Source organism: Micromesistius poutassou (assembly GCF_964030765.1).
Source record: "Micromesistius poutassou genome assembly, contig: SCAFFOLD_1630, whole genome shotgun sequence".
In the NCBI taxonomy this organism is placed as follows: domain Eukaryota; kingdom Metazoa; phylum Chordata; class Actinopteri; order Gadiformes; family Gadidae; genus Micromesistius; species Micromesistius poutassou.
The window spans coordinates 427-11,332 of record NW_028177401.1 but is presented as its reverse complement, the minus strand read 5'-3'; the positions used below and the strand labels follow the sequence as shown (position 1 = coordinate 11,332).

The window sequence follows — 10,906 nt, the reverse complement described above, 5'->3', positions numbered from 1 at the left end:
GAAAAGACGAGAAGAGGACACACGAGTGTGAGAACGGCAAATGACTGACCTGACCTGACGATTGTGTGTGTGTGCTGTCTCCTCCCCCTCCCCCCCCCAGGTGCTCTCGCCTGTACTGGAGCACGGTGAATCCCCTGCGCCGGTGTAAGTACACCTGCACCGTTCAGGAGGTGCGTCCGCCCGTCCCCGAGCACCCTCCGGAAGAGACGCCCCGACCGAGGGCACAACCACACCACTGCCCACAGTCCCGCCCTGCCGTCTGGTACGTCTCCCCCCCCCTCCTCTAGCTCTCCCCATGAAAACCTCAACGTTATTACGGATGTGAATAACTCAAATTTTTCATGGTCGAATTATCAGTGTTGTGGTTATGAACGAATAATCGATTATTCGATTGTGTGCCGACATTCACAAAGGCAGCCGTGGATCATCGGCGAGAAATCACTTAATATCTTAAACGCAAAAAAACAAACTTTAACAGTGATCAGTGTTTGTGTTGTATGCATATATATTAATATTTATGCTTGTGTATTGTGTATATTGTTTTTCTGTACATGATTAATAATAAAAATGAATAATAGTGCTACAGAACCAACATTAGTTCCGTCCGTTAGTTCTTGTTTATTTGAATGTGGAAAAAATGTTAACGGTCCAAATGTTAAAAATCGACTTTGACCCTCAGGAACGAATAATCGAATAATCGAATATTCTGACCCATCCCTAAACGTTATGCAAATGAATCGACCTCTGGGGGCGACACGTGACTCAGGAGATAGATCGGGTTTGATTTGAGGAACCCGGAAGGAAGGCGCTAGTTCGATTCTCACCTAGCGTGAGAGTCTCGAGGGTGGGGTGGGGGGGGGGGCCCCTGAGCAAGGCACCTCACCCCATCAACTGCTCCCTGACCCAGCTGGCTGTCGCCCTGCGTGGCTGACTCCGCCCGTCGGTGTGTGAATGTTTGCGTAAACGGGTGAATGTGAGGCGATATTGTAAAGCGCTTTGAGTGGCCACTGGTTAGAAAGGCGCTATTTAAATGCAGTCCATTTACCCTACTTTACACCCGCATGTCGAATGAGGCTTTAAACGTGTCGTTTCCCATCCTTAATCTTTGCACAGCCTTTTTAGTTTCAATCAAGGAATTGTCTTCATAAATTATGTTCATTCATTTAAATGCATATTTATTATCTTTATGCTAGAAATCAAAGCCCAGGAGCCGGACGGAGCAGATATCCAGTCTTCTACGGAGGTCCCCCCTCCCCGGTCTGAGCAGGGAGCCAAGCCAAAGATTCAGAGTTATCCCCAGGCCAGGAGGCCAGCTGGTGGGATGTCCCGGCCTCTCCCATCACCAGGTACACCGCGTCCCCCCCACCCTGACTCCCCCTCCTCGTCCCCCCCACCCTGACTCCACCTCCTCGTCCCCCCCACCCTGACTCCACCTCCGCGTCCCCCCCACCCTGACTCCACCTCCTCATCCCCCCCACCCTGACTCCCCCTCCTCGTCCCCCCCACCCTGACTCCACCTCCTCGTCCCCCCCACCCTGACTCCACCTCCTCGTCCCCCCCACCCTGACTCCACCTCCTCATCCCCCCCACCCTGACTCCACCGCGTCCCCCCCACCCTGACTCCACCTCCTCATCCCCCCCACCCTGACTCCACCTCATCCATATAAACATTCAACAACATATAGTACTTAGCATTGTGTAGCATCTTATCCTAGCTGTCCTTTGTTGTACACGGGGAACGGGTTAACCTAGTGATGGTTAGTGTATACGGGGGATGGGTTAACCTAGTGATGGTTAGTGTACACGGGGAACGGGTTAACCTAGTGATGGTTAGTGTATACGGGGGACGGGTTAACCTAGTGATGGTTAGTGTATACGGGGGACGGGTTAACCTAGTGATGGTTAGTGTATACGGGGGACGGGTTAACCTAGTGATGGTTAGTGTATACGGGGGATGGGTTAACCTAGTGATGGTTAGTGTATACGGGGAATGGGTTAACCTAGTGATGGTTAGTGTATACGGGGGATGGGTTAACCTAGTGATGGTTAGTGTATACGGGGGATGGGTTAACCTAGTGATGGTTAAGTGTACACGGGGAACGGGTTAACCTAGTGATGGTTAGTGTATACGGAGAACGGGTTAACCTAGTGATGGTTAGTGTATACGGGGGATGGGTTAACCTAGTGATGGTTAGTGTATACGGGGGATGGGTTAACCTAGTGATGGTTAGTGTACACGGGGAACGGGTTAACCTAGTGATGGTTAGTGTATACGGGGGACGGGTTAACCTAGTGATGGTTAGTGTACACGGGGGAACGGGTTAACCTAGTGATGGTTAGTGTGTACGGGGAACGGGTTAACCTAGTGATGGTTAGTGTATACGGGGAACGGGTTAACCCAGAGACTAGTTAGTGCGTGGCACTTGGCTCTATGAACATCCTCACCGCGCCGACAGCGATGTATTGTTTCTCTTTTTTCGGTCCGCCAGACGTACTTAACTGTAAGTGGCCTTGGATCAAAGCGTCTGCCAAAGGCCCTGAATGTAAATAAAACAACTGCCCTTGGTGAACGCCCCGTGTCTCTCTCTCTCTCTCCCCGTAGGAGTGATCCAGATCAAGAAGCCGCACCACATCCTGACCATCAGCGACCTGGAGGAGACTCGCCGGCCGCGGCGCCACAGCCCCCACTCCCAGGCCCCCGCGCTCCGCAGCCACCTCCCCCCGCCCCCCCTCTCAGGGCCCATCACGCTCCGCGCCGCCGGGAAGTCCTCCCTCCCGGCCCCCTTCCCCCTCGGTGCTACTGACAACCTGCTGACCTCTCCGTCCCCCCGCCCCGGCGGTGGCCGAGCCGCCTCCTCCGCCTCCTCCTCCTCCTCCTCCTCCTCCTCCATCTCCATCTCCTCCATCTCCATCCGTTGCCCGGGGAACGCCATTCCCCACTCTACCTCAGCGTTGTTCCCCCACTCGTCGTCGTCGTCGTCGTCGTGGCAGGACGGCGGCCAAGGCCTGCCCTCGCCGGGCCTGTCCTTCCCGACCGCCCTGCAGCACTCCCCCCGGCCGCGCCTGGCCTTCGACCTGGGCCAGCCCGACTCCGCCGAGGTGCCCCACAACTTCCTGGCGTCGCCGGATCCGGAGGACGGCGTGACGACGACGACGATGGCGGCGGCGGCGGCGAACGGCGCGTCGCCCCTGGGAGGGGGCGGGGGCGGCGGGGGCGCCGCCGGGGGGCCGCACAAGGACCAGGCCTTCCCCTTCGGGGCGGACGCCGCCGCCTTCTGCCCGGGGCTCAAGACGACGGAGCTGGAGATCGAGGAGACGCTGCTGGACGAGGGCGTGGCCCTGAACTGCGGCGGGCAGATCGTGGTGGAGGGCGACGGCCCCGAGCAGTTCTGGAGGGGGGCGAGCCGCGAGCCGCCCAAGAGGTCGCGGGTCGCCGCCGCCGCCCACTCCCGCCGCGCCGCCGCCGCCGCCGCCGTCAAGGACGACTCGTCGGAGGACGACGACATGGAGCACTACTTCGACTTCTCCCGGACGATCGTCAGCTGCCCCGCCGCCAGGGACCAGCCCAAGTCCCCCACCCCGCCCTCGGCGCGGCCCATCCCCCAGCTGGACGGCGTGGACGACGGCACCGAGAGCGACGCCAGCGCGGCCCCCCCCAGCGAGGACAACGCGGACAAACCCAAGACCTCCGGCCTCCGCGCCCAGATCCCCGCCAAGAACCCCAAGGGTCTCCCCGAGTCGCAGGCGGCGAGCAACGGGCCCAGCGCCGACGCCGAGAGTCCCGTCCCCAAAGGCCCGTCGCCCAGGACGCTCACGGACGCGGCCACCTCCGCCGCCGCGTCGTCCACCAGCCAGACGGCGGCCGGCGCGGCCTTTCTGCTGGAGGAGCTGCCCAAGTCCGAGGACTTCACGGACCTGAAGAACGCCGACCTGAACACCCTCTTCTCGTCGATCGTCCCCATGAGCATGAAGGGCCCCGGGAGCGCGTATCATCAGGAGGAGTTGTTGTTCCCGGGGTCCGGTTTGGACCTGGCCGCGGGGACGCCGCTCCTCCTGGAGAGGTGCGACCACGCCTCTCCCAACGCCCGGCTGACGGAGTTGGAGACCCACCAGTCGTCGTCGGAGGAGGAGGAAGCCTCCAAGCCCCTGTTCTTGGGTCCCGGCGGCGGCGGTTACATCCCCACCGCCGACGTGTCGACGGTGTACATGAACCACTTGGCGACGAACGACGACGGCGGCGGCGAGCTGTCGCTGTCGCTGGGCGGTCCGACCGCCGCCGGCGGCAAACCGGAGGAGTCGTTGTTGGACCTCCTGCAGCCCTCGTCGCTCATGGCGACCGACCTCCCCAACAACCCGTGTCCGGTGAACATCGACCCCTCTCAGATGGGTTCGCTGCCCGGCTTCGGCGGCCAGCCCCACCCTCTGCCCAGCATAACGCTCCAGAGCGTGACGTCCTCGCAGGGCTTGATGACCATGCCGCCGTTGGAGTCCTTCTGTGACAAGCTGACCACCCTCACGGCGGTGGGCGACGTCGCGCAGCAGATCCCGCTGAACGTCGTCGTCCCCCCGCACCAGAACGACCCGCTGTTGTCCGCCACGTCCAGCGCCATCCACTCGGTCGGGGTCTACGGCCCCTCGTCGGCTCCTCTGCTGCCCATGTACTCCGCGCAAGCGCAGCCGCTGGGCTGCACCGCAATAAGCATCGTCTCCTCGTCTCCTTCCATGTCCTCTGTGCCTACCGGACTGTTGACTCAGGGTCCATCCACGCTGTCGGTGGGCCAGCCGACCGCCGGCCCCGTGCTGCTGAACGGCTACGGCGCGTCGTCCCCCTCCCTGCAGAAGGAGGTGGCCGCCGCCGCCACCTCGTTCTCCATCAACTTCGCCAGCCCCCGGCCCGCGCTGGAGCCCCAGCAGCCGCTGGTCCACCAGGCGCTGCCCGGCCACGCCATCCTCACTGTGAAAGAGGTGGGCGGCCCCAACGTGGACTCCACGCCGCACGTGCTGCTGGTGAACCGCCTGGGCCAGATCTTCGTGAAGAACCCGGAGAGCAACAACTTCGAGCTGCCCACCACCGGCTCCGCCTCGTTCAACTGCGTCACGCAGATCGCCAGCCTCCTGCAGAACAACGCGCTCTCGGCCACGCTGGCCGCCGCCGGGAACCTCACCCCCGCCGCCGCCGCCGGCCTCGGCGCCGCCGGCCTCGGCGCCGCCGCCCCGCCCCACGCCGTCGCCGGGACTCCGGCGGCGGCCCAGAACCCGACCGCCACCACCATCGCTCAGCTGCTCACCCACAGCAGCAGCAACGGCGCCGCCGCCGCCCCCGCCGCCACAGCCCCCGTTAAGGCCAAGAAGCCGAGGAAGAGCGCCAAGGCGTCCGGGGAGGGCCGGGCCCCCGAGAACAAGAAGCCCAAGAGGAAGAAGGAGCCCGCCGCGCCCAGGAAGCCAAAGACTGCCAAGGATCCAGTGCTTCCGACGCCCCTGAAGGAGAACCCTCCGATCACGCCCGGCGAAAGTGCCCAAGCCATCATCAACCAGGCGATGGCCAGCAACTACACCCCCAAGTGGAGCGGGCCCCGCACCCTGAGCCCCTCCACGCTCGTCCTGCCCCCCGGCCTGCTCATCGAACCCCCGGCCGCCGCCGCCGCCGCCGCACTGCCGGCCGCCAAGCAGCAGCAGCCGCCGCCGCCGCCACCGCCGTCGTCGTCGTCGTCGTCGGCGATGATGATGTCGCGGCCGCGGACCCACGTCCGCATGAAGCGGGTGTCCTCGCTCTCGGACCGCACCGTCACCAAGAAGTCGAAGGTGGACTTCCTGGAGCCGGAGGCGCCCGCCGAGTCCCAGGACCACCACCACCACCACCACCACCACCACCACCACCACCACAGGCCCACCGGCTTCGCCAGCAGCCGGGCGTCCGGGGTCCGCATCAAGACCCCCACGGTGAAGGGGGTGCTGAACCTGGACACCATGAAGGAGGAGCGGCTCAGCGACTCTGACAGCTCACGGTGAGGCTCCGCTCCGCTCGGCTCGGACGTGATTCAAAGGGGGGGGGGGGGACGACGTCGCACTCCCACCCGGTGGCGTCACCACGCGTCCTCTTTAGAAGGCTTAGCCCCTAACCCGAGGCGTTGTGTTTGGGGAGTGGATGGCCCTGATGTGCATGAATGGGGACTGTTTTTTTCTGTGTGAACGGCAGCATGCGCTTCCGGTGACAAGAGTTGTGTCTTTTGTTGTTTTGAGTCATACTAGTCTGCACGCTAGTCTTTCTTTACACACCATCTGGTCGTTACACCGTTAGGTGCTGAAGGCGTTCCCGAGCCATGACAGATGGTGGCCTTGTATAAGGTCGTTACTGGGATTTTCCCAGACTGTTTTGTTCTTAGTGGTTTTCTTATCTTTTGGCTTTTGTTTAATCACATTTAATCACCCATAATCACCGTCATTTCAAAGGTAAGCCCAACGTTAACTGACTCCGAAACAACAGCGTTGTTTAGACTAGTGAGCGGGACCACTTACGGCTTGTGAAAACCACCGTTTGTACCCACAGCAGTGTATTGTTTTTTTCCTTCTTCTTCTTCTTCGTTTCGTTGCGTTGCGTTAGATGACGGTGTCCGCTGAAGGTGCAGGGTGAGCGTAGCGCTGGTCCTCCTGTAACTCTCGGCTGGTTTCCCGTTTTCCGTGCAGGTCTTGGGACGCTCTGGCTGCAGCAGCTCGGCAAGACCCCGGGAAGACCCCCTCCTCCTCCTGGGAGAGCGCCGGGCACAGCGGGCTCACGGACTGGAAGAAGTACTCAGGTACCGATACATAGTACTCAGAGAGTACTCAGCTAGTACTCAGGTACACAGAGAGTACACAGAGAGTACTCAGAGAGTACTCAGCTAGTACTCAGGTACACAGAGAGTACACAGAGAGTACTCAGAGAGTACACAGGTACACATAGTACACAGAGAGTACACAGGTACACAGAGAGTACTCAGCTAGTACACAGAGAGTACTCAGCTAGTACACAGCTAGTACTCAGGTACACAGAGAGTACACAGGTACACAGAGAGTACTCAGCTAGTACACAGCTAGTACACAGCTAGTACTCAGGTACCTACACAGCTAGTACTCAGGTACCTACACATAGTACACAGCTAGTACACACGAGTACCCTGCTGGTACCCTTGTTAACTCATACACAACGAGTACCCTGGTACCCTCGTTAACTCATACACAACGAGTACCCTGGTACCCTCGTTAACTCATACACAACGAGTACCCTGGTACCCTCGTTAACTCATACACAACGAGTACCCTGGTACCCTCGTTAACTCATACACAACGAGTACCCTGCTGGTACCCTCGTTAACTCATACACAACGAGTACCCTGGTACCCTCGTTAACTCACACACAACGAGTACTCTGCTGGTACCCTGGTTAACTAATACACAACGAGTACCCTGCTGGTACCCTCGTTAACTCATACACAACGAGTACCCTGGTACCCTCGTTAACTCATACACAACGAGTACCCTGCTGGTACCCTCGTTAACTCATACACAACGAGTACCCTGGTACCCTCGTTAACTCATACACAACGAGTACCCTGCTGGTACCCTCGTTAACTAATACACAACGAGTACCCTGCTGGTACCCTCGTTAACTCATACACAACGAGTACCCTGGTGCCCTCGTTAACTAATACACAACGAGTACCCTGGTACCCTCGTTAACTCACACACAACGAGTACCCTGCTGGTACCCTCGTTAACTCACACACAACGAGTACCCTGCTGGTACCCTCGTTAACTCACACACAACGAGTACCCTGCTGGTACCCTGGTTAACTCATACACAACGAGTACCCTCGGTAACTAATACACAACGAGTACCCTGCTGGTACCCTGGTTAACTCATACACAACGAGTACCCTGGTACCCTCGTTAACTCATACACAACGAGTACCCTGCTGGTACCCTCGTTAACTCACACACAACGAGTACCCTGGTACCCTGGTTAACTCATACACAACGAGTACCCTGCTGGTACCCTCGTTAACTAATACACAACGAGTACCCTGCTGGTACCCTCGTTAACTAATACACAACGAGTACCCTGCTGGTACCCTCGTTAACTCACACACAACGAGTACCCTGCTGGTACCCTCGTTAACTCACACACAACGAGTACCCTGGTGGTACCCTCGTTAACTCATACACAACGAGTACCCTGGTACCCTCGTTAACTCACACACAACGAGTACCCTGGTACCCTGGTTAACTCACACACAACGAGCACCCTGGTGGTACCCTCGTTAACTCACACACAGTGAGTATAGAGCGTGAAGCCCTCGTCTGTGTGCCGTTGCGCTAGGCGCTGCCTCCAGCTCGGACGACGAGCCCCTGCCGTCGGAGGAGGACGAGCAGAGTCCTCCCAACAAAGACCAGCCCCATCTCCGCTTCCAGATCACCAGCGACGACGGCTTCAGCGTGGAGGCGGACAGCATAGAGGGTAGGCCTGCTGCTCACGTCACTTCCGTCAGGCCTGCAGTCGCATGGGGGGGGGGGGGCGGGGGGAACGGGTTCCATGTAACTCAGTGTTCTGTGTGTGTTGATTGTCAATGCCCTGAATTGTTATTTGTGTTTCGACGATGCCGGTAAACCAGAGAGCGCGGTAAACAAAGAGAGAAATTCACGGAAAAGAATGCGTTAATGAGTATGGGAAGATAAACAGAACAGAAGGGGGCTTGCTTTGTATACAGAAGGCGTTTGTTTAAACACGACTCAAGGAATGGAAACATTGAGAAACCTTTTAGACATATTTTATTGTTTGTATTTTCCTTATTTCTAAAACGTTTCACGCGACCTTGTCTTCACCTCCAGAATCGGTCAGCGTGGGTATGTAACACCGCGGCAATTACGTCTATACACGTTTCGTTTAATTAGTCCTTTTATCTATACAGTCTTTACGCTACAATTACTGATGAATGCATCGTTTAGTTCACAGTGCAGAAAGGGACCAGACGAATACGAAACGTCTTTCATTGTTGCGTCAATGATCAAGGAATGAATGAATGAATGAATGAATGAATGAATGAATGAATGGTCACACATTAACCCACTGGTTCCAAGAGTCCAGCAGTGGGGAAACGCACGCACACGTTGAGTAGGGATGGGTCAGAATGTTCGATTATTCGATTATTCATTCCCGAGGGTCAAAGCCGATTTTTAACATTTGGACCGTTAACCATTTTTTCCCCATTCAAATAAACAAGAATTAACGGACGGAAACTAATGTTGGTTCTGTAGCACTATTAGTTTTTTTTTATTATTATTATTATTAATCATGTACAGAAAAACAATATACACAATACACAAGCATAAATATTAATATATATCCATACAACACAATCACTGATCACTGTTAAAGTTTGTTTTTTTTGCGTTAAGATATTAAGTGATTTCTTGCCGATGATCCACGGCTGCCTTTGTGAATGTCGGCACACAATCGAATAATCGATTATTCGTTCATAACCACAACACTGATTATTCAACCATTAAAATTTTTAAGGAAGTTATTCACATCCCTTAACGTTGAGTAACCTCGGTGCTGGTGACCTGACGTCCGTCCACCTTCCTCCTCCTCTCCTCCTCCTCCTCCTCCTCCTCCTCCTCCTCCTTCTTCTTCTTCCTTCTTCTTCTTCTTCTTCTTCTTCTTCTTCTTCTTCTCTTCTTCTTCTTCTTCTTCTTCTTCTTCTTCTTCTTCTTCCTTCTGCTTCTTCTCCTCCTCCTCCTCCTCCTCCTCCTCCTCCTTCTTCTTCTTCTTCTTCTTCTCCTTCCTCCTCCATCTTCCTCCTTCTTCTTCTTCTTCTTCTCTCTGCTCCTCCTCCTCCTTCCTCCTTCCTCCTCCTTCTTCTCCTCCTCCTCCTCCTCCTTCTTCTTCTTCTTCTGCTCCTCCTCCTCCTTCCTCCTCCTCCTTCTTCTGCTCCTCCTCCTCCTTCCTCCTCCATCCTTCTTCTTCTTCTTCTGCTCCTCCTCCTCCTTCCTCCTCTCCTCCTTCTTCTTCTTCTTCTTCTTCCTCCTCCTCCTCCTCCTCCTCCTCCCTCCTCCTCAGTGGCGTGGAAGGCGGTGATGGAGGGCGTGCAGGAGGCCCGGGCCATCGCCAGGCTGCGACAGCTCACCTTCTCCGGGATGACGGGCGCCCGGGTGCTGGGCCTGGTCCACGACGCCGTGGTGTTCCCTCGTGGAGCAGCTGCAGGGCGCCGGCCGCTGCCCAGCGCCACAACTTCCGCTTCTTCAAGCAGTTCACCAGGAGGACGACCTGCCCGTCAACCCAGCGGCTGCGCTCGCTCCGAGCTCTACCTGAGGTCCGTGGTCCCGGCCCCCCCTCATCTCATCTCGTACCGTACACCTGTACTGCCCTCACCTGTACTGTTACTGTTACACCTGTACTGTCCTCACACCTGTCCACCCCCACACCTGTACAGCCCTCACCTGTACTGTTACTGTTACACCTGTACTGCCCTCACACCTGTCCACCCCCACACCTGTACTATTAAACCTGTACTACCCTCACCTGTACTGTTACTATTACACCTGTACCCTCACACCTGTCCACCCCCACACCTGTACAGCCCTCACCTGTACTGTTACTGTTACACCGTACTACCCTCACACCTGTACTACCCCACTGTACTGCCCTCACCTGTACTACCCTCACACCTGTCCACCCCACACCTGTACTATTGGACCTGTACTACACTCACCTGTACTGTTACTATTACACCTGTACCCTCACACCTGTCCACCCCCACACCTGTACTATTAAACCTGTACTACCCTCACACCTGTACGGCCCTCACCTGTACGGCCCTCACACCTGTACTACCCTCACACCTGTACCGGCCCTCACCTGTACGGCCCT

At 57.0% G+C, this 10,906-nt stretch overlaps 1 pseudogene across 1 annotated transcript; it reads left to right on the top strand.

Moving 5' to 3' along the window:
• Positions 1–167: 167 nt before the first annotated feature.
• LOC311376165 lies at positions 168–10,610 on the top strand (annotated as a pseudogene). Its single transcript, XR_014684299.1, has 7 exons — positions 168–262; positions 1,194–1,346; positions 2,603–6,005; positions 6,685–6,794; positions 8,357–8,494; positions 10,097–10,387; positions 10,470–10,610. The product of XR_014684299.1 is annotated as an uncharacterized misc_RNA (transcript).
• Positions 10,611–10,906: the final 296 nt, after the last annotated feature.